The 19,714-nt window shown below is 36.3% G+C and overlaps 1 protein-coding gene across 1 annotated transcript in view; it reads right to left on the bottom strand.

Moving 5' to 3' along the window:
* LOC128019619 (transmembrane protein 198-B) overlaps window positions 1-19,714 on the bottom strand; it is a 138,039-nt gene that overhangs the window by 91,394 nt on the left and 26,931 nt on the right. The window lies entirely within an intron of this gene.

Genomic DNA, 19,714 nt, shown 5'->3' with positions numbered 1-19,714 from the left:
ATGTGGAGCGAATAAAATTAATTGTAGCCATCACGTTGTCCATGGTCGTTTTGAGCGCCCCACTTAGTTTTGTGCACAACACCGCCTGATGCACAATGCAGTGTAAGGAGATCAACTGAGGTGCAACAGTGGACCAACGTGCTGCCAAACCATTCACTTAACCTGTCATGGATGGAGCCCCATCTGTCACAAGCATGCACACACACGTCATATCCAGACCATTGTTTTTAAAAAAAGCGGAAATTTTCCCAGAGTATATCGCCCGTTGTGTGTCCTTCTAACGGCAGTAGGCAGAGCAGCTCCTCTCTGAAGCATTTGCTGTCAAAAAAACGGACATATATGCACAACTGAGCAGTATCAGTTTTGTCTGTGGACTCATCTACTGCTATAGACATAGTATCAGCTTTCATCAGGTCTCCTAACAGTGTTTCATACACATCTGCAGCAAGAATTTCAACCCTACGAATGTTGGAAGTATCTGACAGGGGTACGATTTTTATAGCAGATGCCACGATGGTTTTAATTTTATCGTCATTTATAACCTCATCCACGACGGCCAGCATACAGTCCTTCACGGTTTCAGAGTCTGTGAATGGCCTTTTCTTTTTTGCCAATATCCAGGAAACACGAAGGGATGCTGCGGTAGCTCTCTCTTGGGCTGTGAATGACCGCACCATAGTAGTACTGCTCCGTTTGTAAGATGCAATCAAACTCTGCACTTTTGCTACCCTCTCTTGAGATCCCTCTGGAAAATTGGTGCGGAAAGTCTGGTGTTTCTCATTGTGGTGTCTCCACACATTGTAAACTTTAAATACTGCAACGCACTCATTACAAATTAAACACATCGGTTTGGCGTTTGGATGTGGCGGTAAAATAAACAAGTATTTGTCAGTCCAGGCAGGGTTAAACTGACGGTTTTCATTGGCAATTTGACGTTTTAGTGGTGAGAAAGACATATTGATTGTAATCTAGGCTACAACCGGCGCGCTCTGCATTGTTTGCGTTGTTGCTAGGCTACGTGGTCTGTACAACTGTATGAATTTACGTAGGGATGGGCGTTTTTGGCGGGACCACGGGCTGGGCCATTTGGAGGTTGGTTCCGGGCCGCATGTGGCCCATGACCCGCCAATTGAATATCCCTGGTCTAGAAGTTAACTCTTTGTATGCATTGTAAAGGCCTCCTGAATAAGATTGAGATTTAAAAAGCTTTAGCAGAGAATGGTTTCGATCCATCAACCTCTGAGTTATATATGTATTTATGTATATATATATATATATATATATATATATATATATATATATATATAATTGTCAACATTTACTGTGTTTTATATATATATAACTACCATAACTGCGTTCCTCGTTCAGCTCACACTGGACCCCTCAGAACAGCTGGTCTTCGTGTTGGACCATAGATGGACAGATCTGTTGAGAATTGCCCGTGAACATCTCTTGGCAATGCAACATAGGAGCAAGGATCTTCTTAAACAGGTCGAAGGTTTTTTTTTTTTTTTCACAACTTTAAATTGTATTATTATTAATATTATTGTAGCTGTTGTTGTTTAATCTACAATTTTAAATTATTTAATTGATTTCCATTTGTTAAATAAAACATCAGAAGTATTGGCCTTGCTTACACTGTACTGTACTGTAACTGTGTGTTATTTAATTGTATTGACTTTGTATTGTTATTTTATCTCGCTCAGTTTTGTAAACACTAAATGTTAGTAACGGCTATTATTAAGCTCTGTAAATAAATATTTTATTTAAAATACTCTACCAGTCAAATGTTTTTCAGAAGAAAGATTTTTAATGTTTTTTTTGAGAAGTCTCTTCTGCTCACCAAGCCTGCCTTTATTTGATCCAAAGTACAGCAAAAACAGTAGCATTTTAAACATTCTTAATATTTTAAATCAGCTGCTTTCTATTTCAATTCAATTCAAGTTTATTTGTATAGCACTTTTTACAATACAAATCGTTAAAAAGCAACTTTACAGAAAATTATGTTTCTAAAATATTTAGTAGTACCTTCTGGTGGTGACTGTCAGTTTGTGCACGTTTGACAGGATTTTTAGAAAAAATGAATACAAGACGTAGTCAGCCAGACGATGAACATTATTAATATTATTAATAATTATTATATGATGCAGTTACACATGTAGCAATAATTGTTAGTTCTATTGTTGATTCAGGCTTAACATCATCTGAGGTCTTCTTAGGGGTCGACATCATCTCTTCTCAGGTGTTCTGGATCCAGACTAGAGCTTGTGGAAATCCTAGTTACCACGGGATGAAGATCCCAGCAGAAACATAGAAACAAATAGAGACATCATTAGCATAGCTGCTGATCCTGCAGCTGTATTTTCAGCATCATTCCTCCAGTCTTCAGTGTCACATGATCTTCAGAAATCAGAATGATATGATGACTTACTGCTCAAGAAAAATGTATTATTATTAAGTTGGCTTGAGAAAGCCAACTTACTGAAATCCTATTTAAACTTATTATGTTGGCTTGGCAACAAGCCAACATACTGTTATGCTATTTAAACTTCTTCTTTTTTTCTTATTATTATTTTTCTGACAGAAATTCTAAACGCTACTCCTCCTAGGGCTTTAAAGCCACAAGCCCCAAACTCGGCAGACACCTGCGGGATAGAGCGGTGGTGTGTGCTATATCTTTTCAGAGTGATCAGACTTAAAGTTTTTTTTTTATTAATTTTTAAATGTCAAAATTCATTACCCATAGACTTACATTGTCTGAGAAAAATTGCGCCCCTACAGTTGCAATGACATTTAGGGGCGGAGTCGGGTTTCGTTTCACTTTTAAACTGGTTAAAAATACTGCTGCTCAGCCCAGGCTGTCTACACGGAGCCGAGAACTAGCGAATTCATTCTTATTTAAGACCTTTTAAAAACGCGATTACACGCAATCCACACGTTAGAACACACCAAGAGCTAAATTCAGATGTTTCTGAACTGTTTAAAGTAATAACATTATATATTCGCGGCAGCCAACTGCTCGCGAGCTGGCGATGTATTTCTCTGAACACTTGAAGTCCACAGAGAATTTACAGCCTTTCGCATTAAAACACTGCAGCGAAACGGCACAAAACAATTAGAATAATATATTATATGGTTTTAAAGTAGTTTCGGCCACTGTCACGCTGGTCTTAGCTGGTTTCTAACTGAATCATCATGCTGAACGTCACAGATGAGCTCGCGATGTATTTGTCTGAACACTTGAAGTACACATTTACAGCCTTTCACATTAAAACACTGCAGCGAAACGGCACAAAACAATTAGAAGAATATATTACACATATGAAAATGAGTGTTTATATGTGCTTGTGAGATTTCTCTGTCAGGCTTAACGTCGCAGCAATTGCTCAGCGTTGCATAACATGGTAAAGCAGGGAGCTACACTGAGACCAAAAGGGTCGCATGCATCACTGATTATTTTTGTACCTACTTATGTGTTATGCTATGATTTAATATGACCATTTATTAAAACAGAAATGTGTATTTTAAGAATACGTTTTATAACGTGCTCCGAGCATTCAACACATCAAGTTGGCTTCAGCCCCGCGCTGCGGGAAACTGAACTGCAGCTGATGGCGCGTGTGCACGAGAGAGAGCCGCGCGTATCGCGGACAGGGACAGCAACACTGAACAGAGCTGTCGTTCAGGACGTTCACTTCCTCCTGGACCTGAACGAACAAATTCAAATCGCAGTTTAAATAAACAGAAAAAAGAGCGAAAAGCAAAAGAGCTCAATTCAGCAGTTCAGGGAGCAAGCAGAGACGCGTCTCAAAGTCTTCTTGCTTTTGTACCGACAACAAATACATACAAAATATGTCGAAATACCCGTGTTGGAAAGTGTGTTCGAATAAGTAACGTTATGTGGTTATGTCTTAAGTGAAAGTAAAGATTTGCAAAAAAAAAAAAATCGGATGTGTATCATCATAATGGATGCGTTTGTCTCTTAAAGGGACCGCGCCTAATTTACTAGCTCTGCTGTCAGAGTCTTTAATGTATGAAAATGAAAGTAAATCACTCACTGCTCTTGACTGAATTACCTTGTAGTACAAGAATTTATCCAAAGTCAATCCAAAAATAAGATAGAATTGTTTTACTAGTGGGTGCAGGCCACTAGTTCATTTATGTAAGTGAGTATGGCAAAATAGTGATCTGTGAAATATTATACCCACTAATTCTTCATACAGTAGGCTACCAGTGAAATTGATTTAAAAAAATAATAATTAAGGACCTGCCCATGTTTTGCTTAAATGTTTCTTTCTTTAATTGTTAATGCAACCTTTTCACACCACAGACTGAACCAAATTAAGCATTTCTTGCTTGGTAACTGTTCAACAAAGTATTGATAGTTGTGTAAATATTGTCATACTGACAGTCTGAAGTTTTGGTTGATTCCATTACATATCTTTTTATCAAAGTTATCCGAAATTATCAAGATGAATTTGTTCTGAGTTATTGTCATATATTATTACCAGTTTCTAAACTACAGCAAATAAACTGTGATTATGTGAGAAATGTTGAAGGTGTCTGAATACATTTTTGTTTGATTGTGTATTTTATCTTACAGTGAAGACTATGCAGTGCTATTTTACATTAACAAAAACAAACTTAAAAAAAAGTAAACATTATGTAAATAGCACAAATAAATAAATAGAATGAACATACAGTACAAATTAAACAATTTTAAACAGTGTGTAACTGCATCATCTATACAAACCATTGTGCTTGGACCCCTTATGATCTCCTTGATTTAAAATGCATTGTTTCAGTAATCTTGTGTGTCGTTGCCCACAACGCAACGGTGGCAGGACTGTGAAATACATACACGAGAAAAATAGGCATGACTTATTTCACATCCAGCTAGACAACCCTGTCATAGCTGTTATCATAGCCCAGGCTTTTTATTAAAAAAAGAAAACAGCAAGGGAGCATGGAAAAAGACTGTTGCAGGTGTATTTTTTTATGGCATTATTATGTGTATTAATTTTGCAGCGGGGCAACTCAATGTTGGGCACACAAGTACTTTGGCTCTTTTGCTCCATGGCCAAGATGGCCAAGCCAACATCAAAGTTAGTTCACTAACTTTTAATTCTAGTTATTATTATTCTTTTTTTCTGGCCGGAAATTTTTTGGACACTATCTCCTCCTAGACCGTTCAAGCTACATACTCCAAACTCGGGTCAGACCTTCATACTGTTCTGACTCGGTGTGCTATATCTTTTCAGACTGGTTTGAGTTACGGTTTTCTTAAAAATTAATATTAAAAATCATAAAAATGCCCATAGACTTTCATTGACAGGACGTTCAGATGACCCAAGCTCCAAATCCCATTAGACTCAATCAAGCTTTGATGCTAATCAATTTAAACTCATTCAAACTCATCTAATCTATCTATCTATCTATCTACCTATCTACCTATCTATCTATCTATCTATCTATCTATCTATCTATCTATCTATCTATCTATCTATCTGACTATTTCTATCTATCTATCTATCTATCTATCTATCTATCTATCTATCTATCTATCTATCTATCTATCTATCATAGATCATAAATCATGGTAAACTATGATAAATAATACTAGAATCAGTAAATCATACTTGAACATGGTAAATCGTGGTATACTATAGTAAATTATGGTAAACCATGGTAAATCGTGGTAAATAATGGTAAACTATGGTAAATCATGGTAAACTATAGTAAATAATGGTAAACTATGGTAAATCATGGTAAATCATGGTAAACTATAGTAAATAATGGTAAACTATGGTAAATCATGGTAAATCATGGTAAACTATGGTAAATCATGCTAAACTATGGTAAATCATGCTAGAATCAGTAAATTATACTTGAACATGGCAAATCGTGGTATACTATAGTAAATCAGACTGGTTTGAGTTATGGTTTTCTTAAAAATTAATATTAAAAATCATAAAAATGCCAATAGACTTTCATTGACAGGATGTTCAGATGACCCAAGCTCCAAATCCCATTAGACTCAATCAAGCTTTGATGCTATTCAATTTAAACTCATTCAAACTCATCTAATCTATCTATCTATCTATCTATCTATCTATCTATCTATCTATCTATCTATCTATCTATCTATCTATCTATCTATCATAGATCATAAATCATGGTAAACTATGATAAATAATACTAGAATCAGTAAATCATACTTGAACATGGTAAATCGTGGTATACTATAGTAAATTATGGTAAACCATGGTAAATCGTGGTAAATAATGGTAAACTATGGTAAATCATGGTAAACTATAGTAAATAATGGTAAACTATGGTAAATCATGGTAAATCATGGTAAACTATAGTAAATAATGGTAAACTATGGTAAATCATGGTAAATCATGGTAAACTATGGTAAATCATGCTGAACTATGGTAAATCATGCTAGAATCAGTAAATTATACTTGAACATGGCAAATCGTGGTATACTATAGTAAATCAGACTGGTTTGAGTTATGGTTTTCTTAAAAATTAATATTAAAAATCATAAAAATGCCAATAGACTTTCATTGACAGGATGTTCAGATGACCCAAGCTCCAAATCCCATTAGACTCAATCAAGCTTTGATGCTATTCAATTTAAACTCATTCAAACTCATCTAATCTATCTATCTATCTATCTATCTATCTATCTATCTATCTATCTATCTATCTATCTATCTATCTATCATAGATCATAAATCATGGTAAACTATGATAAATAATACTAGAATCAGTAAATCATACTTGAACATGGTAAATCGTGGTATACTATAGTAAATTATGGTAAACCATGGTAAATCGTGGTAAATAATGGTAAACTATGGTAAATCATAGTAAACTATAGTAAATAATGGTAAACTATGGTAAATCATGGTAAATCATGCTAAACTATGGTAAATCATGCTAGAATCAGTAAATTATACTTGAACATGGCAAATCGTGGTATACTATAGTAAATCATGGTAAACTATAGTAAATCATGGTAAATCATGGTAAACTATGATAAATCATGCTAGAATCAGTAAATCATACTTGAACATGGTAAATCATGGTATACTATTCACCTTATTCCGCCCCGCCCACTTTTAATACTTCGCATTTCCGCATTTTGTCATCCGACTTCTGCTAAACCGATACGGCACGTCTGGTTACTAGTTTAGTAGTTGTACGATTGTTTATAGCTAGCTATAACTGTGGCGAAATGACAAAGAACGTTATGTTATAAATTGGGAGCACGATGAAAACGTCTTACGACGATCAAATGGTCTCAAATTGTCCCATCCATCGTCGCTGTTAACGTGGGTAATGTTAGACGATATGAAGAAGTGGCCAGAGTTAACCTATATATTTAACTGCCCTGTCAGGAGGAGTTGATGGAGCAGCAAGGAAAAATGATTTTTTTTTAAATGTACCGAGGCTTACCAGTATTTACATAGTGAGACAGTGGGTTGTGTACTGTTACACAGCAAGGGTTTTTTCGTCTTTTTAAAATTGAACGTGCATTCGTGCAACCAGCCAGTCGAGCAGTCTAAACCTCTCAGCATGGTGCTGGTTAGTTTTGTATGTGTGTGTGTGTGTGATGTTAATATACACGAAGTTATAAATGTTTAAAAGTATAATAACGTGTTTGATGACCATCATCAGACTAAGTATTTTGTCTAATAACTTAATTGCACAGTGGAGTAAGGTAAGTGAACGTTTATCAATTACACATTAGAAAAGGAGGAGGCTGGAACTTGGAAGTGAAAAACGCTGTATATCCAGGTATGCATAATTATTAGGCAGATTTTATTTTACAGATAAAACAAGCCAAAAAAAGATTATATATCACTTATAAAAGATTAAATGCAAAATTAATAGTTAAATTTTACCAAAAAATATGATCAGAAAATCAGCTTGCCTCTTAATTCTGCACAGTGTATATGCAAAAGGTAAGGTAAAGGTAAGATTTGGTAGGTGTACGTCAAGTCTAATCAATGAATAAGGTAAACGTCAAGTGTAATAATAATGAATGATTCTGAAAGAAGACAACTGTGAAAGCTTTGAAATGTATTTTAGGTTTGCTATGTTCTGTACAGGGCTGAGGACCTGTAAGCTGCTCATCTGGGTTCCATCACAGCAAGTTACATGTGCCACACAATCAGCAATTCTGTGCCAAGACTGTAGCTAGACTACAAATCTTTTATTTTAAGTGTATGCTTCCTCGTGTCAGATGAGTTTCAGGCAGGCGACCTGCTGCTTTCATCAAGATAGTTGCAGCTTTGTAAATAAGCAGGAATGAGAATAATTAGGTTAAGGATAGAATATTAGGTAATTGGGATGGGATGTAGAGGGTGTGGGTGAAGACTAACTATATGAAATAAGTTGTTTTAAATCAGTTGTGTTAAACAAGAGACAGACTGTGATTTGTTTTTTAGAACATGGATAATTTAATATAAGTTGTATAAAATCATTTGTGATGTATTGATCAGTGTTTGTTGTTTTAAGGGAACAAGAGACACCTTCTACTGACCATCCTGTAAAATTTCAACATTTAATTTCCATATGTAATAAACCAAGATGGAATTAACTTGCAAACTTGACATGAGTTATTCCTTCAAATCAGAGATTAAAGATGAAAAAATATCAAATTAAGATAAATAAATAAAAACTATTTACAGCAGGTAATGTCAGGTGACACTGTAAAGGTTCATAATAACTATTACAGCAGGTAACTTTTGGTGACTTTGTAAAGGTTCATAAAAAATAACTATCACAGCAGGTAACTTCTGGTGACTTTCAGCAAGATCAGGGGCATGTGGATCTGATCACCCTCACAGCTGTCCACTGCATCACTGTTATCGATACATCTGTGGAAATTATTCAACATTTTTACATTAGTACTTACAATATATCATGAGAATTAATATATTATGTGACCCGAACTTAGAACTGTGTGTGTGTGTGTGTGTGTGTGTGTGTGTGAGAGAGAGAGAGAGAGAGAGAGAGAGATGCATTAGAGACAAAACAGTATACACACTGTTAACTGTAGTGTTCAAACGTAGGTCAGTATCTGAATGAGAAATTAAGCTAGCTGGCCTGCTATCACCTGCAATCTCTGTAGCAGGAATAATGTGAGCTATTGTAATGTACTATAATATCTTGTACTGCTGTAAATATTAAATAAATAGGTGGACAATGGTAATCATGGAACATTCGTTGTACTTTGTTAACTGCCTGTTACTGATCATAAATGTATTCATAGAACGGACTTCATAAATCTAACGTTAGGCGAGCAAACACATAGCTAGTTAAGGTTAGCTTACCCGAATCTGACAACCTTTTCGTCCCCGGCGTGACCTCTTTAACGGGACATCGTAGTCGAGCCATTTCTCGGGGTAAGGGTGTTCGTCAGTCGCCTTCCCGTCCATGAAATGGTACGAACACACATAAGAGCGCTTGGGTGGGCGCTTCAAATTTAGCGCCGTCATCCATTTCCTCAGGTGATTCTCTTCTTTAGGTGGTGGCTGTAAATTGTAAAGTGCACCACAACACTCCGACCGCATCACAATGTGTTCGCTACATCGTTGGTGCAATTGTTTTTTTAATACAATTGTTATGCAGCCCCTAACTGAGCATATATCATACTTCTGTTCGTTCTGCGTTCTGTTATCTAGCCAGCCACTAGCTTAGGTACGTTACATCCGGTCCCTCAGCCGGAAGTAAGATGACAAAACGAGCGCAATGGCGGCACCGTTGTTGCCATGGAAAATAAGGTGAATAGTAAATCATGGTAAACTATGGTAAATCGTGGTAAACTATGGTAAACTATTATAAATCATGCTAGAATCAGTAAATCATGCTTGAACATGGTAAATCATGGTATACTATAGTAAACCATGGTAAACTATGGTAAATCGTGGCAAACTATGGTAAATCATGGTAAACTATGGTAAATCATGCTAGAATCAATAAATCATACGTGAACATGGTAAATCGTGGTATACTATAGTAAATCATGGTAAACTATGATAAATCATGTTAGAATCAGTAAATCATACTTGAACATGGTAAATCATGGTATACTATAGTAAATCATGGTAAACTATGATAAATCATGTTAGAATCAGTAAATCATACTTGAACATGGTAAATCATGGTATACTATAGTAAATCATGGTAAACTATGGTAAATCGTGGTAAATAATGGTAAACTATGGTAAATCATGGTAAACTATGGTAAATCGTGGTAAACTATGGTAAATCATGCTAGAAACATGCTAGTCGAATGCTAATCATACTAAAATCATACTAGCAACATGTTAGTCGCATGCTAATCATGGTAGAAACATGCTAGCGACATGCTAGCAACATGCTAATCATGCTAGAGACATGCTAGCAACATGCTAATTATGCTAAAATAATGCTAGTCATGCTAGAAACATGGTAGCAACATGCTAATCATGCTAGAAACATGTTAGTCGCATGCTAATCATGCTAAAAAAATGCTAGCAACATGTTAATCATGCTAGAAACATGCTAGCGACATGCTAGCAACATGCTAATCATACTATAATCATGCTAGCAACATGCTAATTGCATGTTAGTCATGCTAGAAACATACTAGCAACATGCCAATCATGCTAAAATCATGCTAGCAACATACTAGTCGCATGCTAGTAATGCTAGAAACATGTTAATAATGCTAGAAAAATGCTAATCATGCTAGAAACATGGTAGCAACATGCTAATCATGTTACAGACATGTTAGCGACATGCTAAACATGCTAAAATCATGCTAGCAACATGCTAGTCGCATGCTAATCATGTTAGAAAACATTCTAACAACAATGCTAATCATTCTAGTAACTTGCTAATCATGCTAGAAACATGCTAGCTAGCAAAATGCTAGTCGCATGATAATCATGCTAGAAACATGCTAACAACAATGCTAATCATGCTAGTAACTTGCTAATCATGCTAGAAACATGCTAGCAACATGCTAGTCATGCTAACAACATGCTATTCGCATGCTAATCATGCTAGAAACATGCTCGAAAAATGCTAGTCATGCTAGAAACATGGTAGCGACATGCTAGTCATGCTAACAACATGCTAGTAACTTGCTAATCATGCTAGAAACATGTTAGTCGCATCCATTCTTTCTGTCAAACTAATCTATCTATCATTTTTTCTAACTAATATATCTTTCTTTCTTTCAACTAATCTATCAATCTTACTTTAAACTATAAACTTCTAACTTCTTTAAACTTCTTCAAACTTTCTGGTCAGGCTTTCTCAAGCCAACTTAAAGTTTGTCTCAACAAACTTTTCTTTCTAGTTACTATTGTTGTTGTAATGTTATGTTGAAAACAGCAGAGTACAATCTTTTCAGTTTCTTACATGAATAGAAAGTTCAGAAGAACAGCATTTATCTGATATATATATATATATATATAAAAAAATAAAGGCCTGAAACATTATCAAAATGTTATTTTTAATTATTAAAAATTTCTTTATTAAAAATAACTATTCCCTATTATAATGTACATGTTTATTAAGATTGTTGCACATTTTGTACAACCTACAAAAGAACAGTTATTACAAGATTTATTTTATCTGTTCACAAAGTTTGTTTATTATATGTTAATCATACTTAAAGTGTATCCAGATGAAAAAACGAATAAAAACTCATTTTATGGTGTTTGTGGCCGAGACAGGATTCAAACCTCTAATTCTGTGTATTTTACTCATCCCGCCTCCATGGAATTTCCTTCGCTCCTATTGGCTAGTCAGCACTCTACACATATCCGCGACTGGCCCTGCTGCGCCACTCTGCTTTATTCACTCTTGACCGGACTTGAAACCACAATCTCTGGCTTAGTGCCTCAGGGGTGTAAATAAGTTAACTCTTTGTGTGTATTGCAAAGGCCTCCTGAATAAGATTGAGATTTAAAATGCCTTAGCAGAGGATGGTTTCAATCCATTGACCTCTGGGTTATGGGCCCAGCACGCTTCCGCTGCACCACTCTGCTGTAATCAACCTTGACCAGACTCGAAACCACAATCTCTGGCCTAGGAGGCCAGTGCCTTATCCATTAGGCCACTGGGGCTTTAATACAGACGCTAACCTGCCCTTTTAAATCTCAATCTTACTGAGGAGGCCTTTACAATACACACGAAGAGTCTCCTAGATGATTGACTATTATGAGAGGTCAAATTGGCCTCAGCTTTTCACGACCAGCCTGTGGCTTTTGACCCTTTTTAGGGACTCAGGAGTGTTTTAGAAGTTAAAAGGGCATAGCAGAGGATGGTTTCGATCCATGGACCTCTGGGTTATGGGCCCAGCACGCTTCCGCTGCGCCACTCTGCTGTAATCGTCCTTGATCGGACTTGAAACCACAATCTCTGGCTTAGGAGGCCAGTGCCTCAGGGGTGTATAGCAGTTAACTCTTTGTGTGTATTGTAAATGCCTCCTGAATAAGATTGAGATTTAAAATTCCTTAGCAGAGGATGGTTTCGATCCATCAACCTCTGGGTTATGGGCCCAGCACATTTCCGCTGCGCCACTCTGCTGTAATCAACCTTGACTGGACTCGAAACCACAATCTCTGGCTTAAGAGGCCAGTGCCTCAGGGGAGTAAAGAAGTTAACTCGTTGTGTGTATTGTAAAGGCCTCCTGAATAAGATTGAGATTTAAAATGCCTTTGCAGAGGATGGTTTAGATCCATCGACCTCTGGGTTATGGGCCCAGCACGCTTCCACTGCACCACTCTGCTGTAATGAATCTTGACTGGACTCAAAACCAAAATCTCTGGCTTAGGAGGCCAGTGCCTCAGTGATGTATGGACGTTAACTCTTTGTGTGTATTGTAAAGGCCTCCTGAATAAGATTGAGATTAAAAAATGCCTTATGAGAGAATGGTTTTTATCCATCGACCTCTGGGTTATGGGCCCAGCACGCTTCCGCTGCGCCACTCTGCTGTAATCACCCTTGACCGGATTTGAAACCACAATCTCTGGCTTAGGAGGACAGTGCCTCAGTAGTGTCTAGAAGTTAACTCTTTGTGTGTATTGTAAAGGCCTCCTGAGATTTAAAAAGACTTAGCAGAGGACGGTTTTGATCCATCGACCTCTGGGTTCAGCACGCTTCCACTGCTTCACTCTGCTGTATTCACCTTAGATGGGACTCGAACCCACAATCCCTGGCTTAAGAGGTCAGTGCCTTATCCATAAGGCCACTGGGGCTTAAAAAAGATGCTAACTTGCCCTTTTAAATCTCAATCTTATTCAGGAGGTCTTTACAATACACGCAAAGAGTCTTCTAGATGACTGACTATTATGAGAGGTGAAATTGGCCTCAGATTTTCATGACCAGCCTGTGGCTTTTGACCCTGTTTAGGGACTCAGGAGTGTTTAGAAGTTAAAAGGTCGTAGCAGAGGATGGTTTCGATCCATCGACCTCTGGGTTATGGGCCTAGTACGCTTCCGCTGCTCCACTCGGCTGTAATCAACCTTGACTGGACTCGAAACCACAATCTCTGTCTTAAGAGGCCAGCGCCTCAGGGATGTATGGAAGTTAACTCTTTGTGTGTATTGTAAAGGCCTCCTGAATAAGATTTGAGATTTAAAACGCCTTAGCAGAGGATGGTTTCTATCCATCAACCTCTGAGTTATGGGCCCAGCACGCTTCCGCTGCGCCACTCTGCTGTAATAATACTTGACCGGCCTCGAAACCACAATCTCTGGCTTAGGAGGCCAGTGTCTCAATGATGTATGGAAGTTAACTCTTTGTGTGTATTGTAAAGGCCTCCTGAATAAATTGAGATTTAAATTGCCTTAGGAGAGGATTGTTTAGATTCATCGACCTCTGGGTTATGGGCCCATCACGCTTCCGCTGTAATCACCCTTAACCAGATTTGAAACCACAAACTCTGGCTTAGGAGGAAAGTGCCTCAGGATTGTCTAGAAGTTAACTCTTTGTGTGTATTGTAAAGGCCTACTGAATAAGATTGAGATTTAAAATGCCTTAACAGAGGATGGTTTCGATCCATCGTCCTCTGGGTTATGGGTCCTTTTTTTTATTTTTATTTTTTAAAGAAATTTCATTCAATAAAATACAATAGATTAAACACATGCAATAGGAAATACAGAATTTCTTCTATAAACATCTCTACATTACACATCTTTCCTTTACATAGATAATTAAAAAATATCCATCACTTCCTGGCAGCTTCCACAACTTTTGGGGTAAAAACATCATAAAAATAATCCAACATATTTCCACCTTTAAAATACACATACAGTCTTTCAATATATAATTCGGTTTTCCTTTTAAACACACTCCAAACATCCAACACAATTATTTCCTTTTTAGCCACAGTTCTTCTCTCCCATATTGCACTTTTCATTAGCATTACACACAGATTAATAAAACTTTTGTTTTGACACTTTTTTTCCCAACCAAACATCACCACTCTGTTCCATTCCATTACATTTTCATCCCAGTCTTCAGTCACATCTTTAATTAAACATTTACATTTTCTTAAAAATTCCTCCAGTTCTTTATAATATAAAAACATATGTAAAATCCCCTCTTCCTTTTCCTGGCACACTTTACACAGAGCATTTTCTTCCATTCCTATTTTATTTAAAATAACCTCAGTAAAAAACGCTTTATGCCTTATAAAATACTCCAAACATCCCAATTTAGTTTCCACACACTTCCCTGTCATGTTTCTCCATATACACTCTTTTTTAAAATCTTTGAATTTCTGCATCCAATATCCATTTGCAATAGGCTCTTTAAAAACACCATCTCTAAAAGAACAATAAATCATTTTCAGATTGCATTACTTAATATCATACAGTTTTTCCCCTAATTTCACATAAATACATTTCTCTTTTTGCTCTCCTTCCATACTTTCTATTCTTTTAATCCACTCTTTGGGTATTGCACTTTTAATGATTTCATATTTTTTTCTTATTTCTTGTTCACTATAATGTTCTTTTGCCTCCTCCATTGCATCTACAATAAATTGTGTTGGTAAAAACCCTTCTTTAAATTCATACAAAACATCACTCACTCTTGTTATCCCCACTTCGATCCATTTCTTTAAAAAAATTCCTTTGTCTTGTTTTAAAATATTTTTGTTTAAGAACAGAGGTTGATTTAAAATGGTTTCTCTCCCATGTGGATCATATTCAACTTTATCTAAAAATTTCCCCCAAGCACTAAAAACTTCTCTATAAAACTCTGGTAAGCAGTCTGTCATCCAATTCTTCATTTTCATCCATACAATTCCATCCCCCATGTTAAAAATCCCCACATTTGTTTAAAAAGTATCTCATTGTTTTTTTCCACTCTGGCTTGACCTCCTCTTGTAGGTATTTCCTCACTATTTTCACTCTTAAACTATTTTTCCTCTGTTCCACATCCATTAAACCTAACCCCCCCTTCTCTACCGACCCTAAAATCGTGTTAAAAGCTATTCTAGCTGGTTTCCCCTCCCATAAAAAGTCAAGAAAACATTTCTTCAACCTCTTTTCTGTCCACAATGGCATATCTGATACATATAAAACATTCCACAACTTAGACACCATTAAAACATTCAATACTAAAACCTTCCTTTTCAAGTTTAATGTTCGTAATTTCCAAAAATTGAACCTTCTCTCTATCCCTGTTACTAGTTCCTCCCACATTTCATCACATACTTTCCTCTCATTTTTACCCATTAAAATTCCTAAAATCCTAATTTCTTCCACTTCCTTAAAATGAAAACAATCCTTTAAAACCACTGCTTTACCAAATCTCATATATACAGTCTTTTCTTCATTTACTTTACTCCCAGATCCTTTACAATATTCTACTACAACCTTCATAACTTCCTTGATGCTCTCCTTTCCTTTAACTACTAACGTTGTGTCATCAGCATATTGAAAAACCTTTCCCTCAGCTTTATTTTCCTCAATTTTAATTCCAATTATTTCTTCTTTTTGTTTTATAGCCAATCCTAACGGTTCCGATACAAGTGAATATAATAACGCTGAAAGCGGACAACCCTGTCTTATAGATCTTGTGATTTTAAAACATTCTGTTAAAAACCCATTACATTTTATTCTCGTTAAAGCGCCCTTATATAAAATCTCAGTCCATTTGATAAAATTTCCCCCAAAACCAAATTCCTTTAAAACATCAAATAAATACCCGTGTTCAACCCGATCAAATGCTTTTTCAAAGTCTAGACTAATTACGTAACCATCTTCATTTTTTCTTTCATGTACCATATTGTGTCTCTTATGCTCATTGTTATGTCCGCTATATCTCTTCCCTTTACTCCATATGCTTGGTTTGTTTGAATTATACTTGGCATTACTTCCTTTAACCTGTTTGCTAAAACCTTCGCTAAAATCTTAAAATCAGTGTTAAGTATCGTAATCGGCCTATAGTTTTTTTTAAATCTACTTTTTCTCCTTTCCTTTTATATATAAATTTTGTTATACCCATCCCCATTCTTTCATTAACTTCTTCTTTTTCAAAAACTTCACTAAAAACTTCCTTTAAAATCTTTGTTAAAATCTCTTTAAAACATATATAAAATTCACTTCCTAAACCATCTATTCCTGGACTTTTATTTTTATTCAGCTGCTGTATTGCTCTTTCAATCTCTTCTTCTCCAATTTTTTGATCGCATTCTATTTTATCTTCCTTACTAATTTTTACTTTTATCTGATTCAACAGTTCCCTTTTTTTGTTTTCTTCTACGCCCCTTGCACTAAAAAGATCTTCACAAAAACTATTTATTTCTTCTAAAATCTCTTCATTCCCTTCTACAACTTACCCATTTTTCCCTCTTATCTGGTTTATTATTTCAGCTTTCCCTCTCTTTTTTTCCAAATCAAAAAAAAACTTTGTGCATTTTTCTCCCTCCACAGTATATTTAGCTTTACTTCTTAACCTCGCCCCCTCATATTCTATTTCCTCTATTTCTTTCAGTTTTTCCTCCATTTCCCTTATCTTTTGTATATCTTTTTTTTTATTCAATTCCAATTCCAGACTTTCCTTTATTTCTTTTTCTTTGTATCTTTTGCATTTCTGTACTATACTGCAATACTTAATTGAGAATTTTTTTATTAAAAACTTTACATTCTCCCACCATATTCTCTTATCGTCTTCATACATTTCATTGTCCTTTTCTTTTTCTATAATTTCTTTAACCTTTAAAACATAGTCTTTATTTTCTAACATTTTTGTATTTAAAACCCATATTCCTGGCCCTCTTTGCACTTTATCCCAGTCCAATTTAAAAAATAAAAACTTGTGATCGCTAAAACTTGTTTCTTCATACTTCATATTTTCTATAAAATTCTCCAGATTTCTTGTACATAAAATGAAGTCAATTCTTGTTTTGCACACAAACTGCCCCACTATTTGCCTTCTTGAAAACTCCTTTTTCTTTTCATTCCTTTCTCTCCACACATCTATTATATTATTTTCTGCCATTAATGCTTTAAGTTCTTTTCTCCCCTTGTCATTTTTAAAAACCATTCCTTCTGCCATGTCTTGTTTACTAAAAACCGTATTAAAATCCCCCATCATTATTATTTCTTTATACTTCTTTACAATACTTCTTAAAACATAAAAAAAACTCTTTCTTTTCCTTCTCCACCGTTGGTGCATGTATATTTACTAAAATCAATTCCCTTCCTTCATGTTTTATCTGAACAACCATACATTTCCCCATAGTATCTTTGTATAAAATTTGACTTGCTTTAAAAACATCATCCTTCATTAAAAAAGCCACACCCCTCCCAAACCTCCCATCTACATTATTGTATAAAATCCCTCCTTCCCATCTCTTTTTATAATAATTAATTACATTTTCTCTCCAGTTTGTTTCTTGTAGCACAATAATGTCTTCTTTTTTACATTTTTCTTTTACATATTCAAATTTCTTTAAGTTCAAGAGTCCTCTTGCATTAAAAGTCACAACACTTAAAACCATTAAAAAGAAAAATAATAAGTATCTAAAACCCATCATTCTCAGTCTTCCTCATCCATTTCCTTTAACACCTCAAAACTGTTAAATCATTTAACTATTTTCCTTGCAGTTCCTATATTTGGCTTTACCTGTAGCGATCTTCTTCTTATTTGTCCCCTCTCCACCTTTTCCTTCTCATCCTCCTCCATACTTATTTCTCCTTCGTTGTCTTGTTCTTTTCCTTTTTGTCCATGAATTGAAGATATGTCCATCAGGGTCAATTGTGTGTTCTCTTCTCTTATTTGTTCATCATTTTCTTTTTCTTTTTTTCCTTCTCCTTGTCCTTCCTGTCTGTTGTTTGTTCCGTCCTCTGTTTCCTTTGGTTGTAATTCATCCTCTTCTTGTCTATCTTCACAATGTCCTTCTTCATCGTTGTTTCCTTCATGCACCTGTCTGTCCACCTGTTCTTCCCTTCCACCTACCACTCCCTCCATCCAGCATTCACATTTATTTAAAAATTTTTGGCAATCCGGGCACCTGACAGCATTGCAGTCTCGTGCGAAATGTCCCCTTTCCGAGCATTTATAGCACTTGAACTCTGGGCACTCCTTCAGTAAATGTTCTGGGCTCATGCACAGCCTACAAGTCTTCACCTGGTGGCTGTGCATCACCCTAAAGTACTGCGGGCCCTCGGCTGTTTCAATCTTTGTGCTATAAGGCAGTGATGCCACTTCATTGGGGAACCTCACCTTTACAAATCTTGTACCGTCTTCAATGTCAGTGCCCGGATAGCACCTTCTTTTAATTTTAGATATGGGGGATACCCCCCATCCTTCCAATTTGTCCAAAATTTCCTTATCCTCTAGGTAGACAGGCAAGTGCATGAAGGAAACAACTTAATCTTTATTTTGCTGTTTTTTTACTTCACAGTCCACTCCCTTTATTGTCAATCCATTAATTAAAATGTCACACATATCTTCCTGTTCCAGTGTCAGTTCATATTCTTTGCCTTGTCTGGGTCTTACAGCCAACACCTTTCCACTTCCAATTTTTTCTGAGATTGCTTTAATTATATCCTCAACTCTCACACCACTCACATTTTCTGTACTCACGATCACTGTTGCCTCCTTTAAATATTTTCTTTCACCAAATTTTTTCCTTGCTTCTTGATCTTTTCCATTTCCAGTTCTTTGTCGCTTCTCCAGTCCAGTGTCGATTGCCATGCGTGTTCCTCCAGCCAGTCCAGTGTCGTTTGCCATGCTTGTTCCTCCAGCCAGTCCAGTGTTGTTTACCATTCGTGTTCCTCCAGCCAGTCCAGTGTCGTTTGCCATGCTTGTTCCTCCAGCCAGTCCAGTGTCGATTGCCATGCGTATTCCTCCAGCCAGTCCAGTGTCGCTTGCCGTGCGTGTTCCTCCTGCCAGTCCATTGTCATTTGCCATTCGAGTCCGTCCATTTTGGATAAAAAAATTATCAACCACCCTCCAGACAGCGATATGCTGCTGTTAGGTGGTTTTCAAAAAAGAAAAAACAATCACAGATTCAAAAAAACAAAACAAAAAAACAACCACAAATAGAAAAACACAAAATGGAGGAGAGCCTTCCTCTCCCAACTGCAGCCAACACTTCCTGTAGCTCTCTAGCGCCCTCAGGTTGGTATGGTCGTAAGCAAAGACTGCTGCGAATAGAGGGCTATTTAAAGATCAGCCAATC

The sequence above is a fragment of the Carassius gibelio genome, chromosome A9 (genome assembly GCF_023724105.1).
Source record: "Carassius gibelio isolate Cgi1373 ecotype wild population from Czech Republic chromosome A9, carGib1.2-hapl.c, whole genome shotgun sequence".
Taxonomy (NCBI): Eukaryota; Metazoa; Chordata; class Actinopteri; order Cypriniformes; family Cyprinidae; genus Carassius; species Carassius gibelio.
The sequence above is the reverse complement of the archived record's forward strand: the minus strand, read 5'-3'. Positions and strand labels throughout refer to the sequence as shown.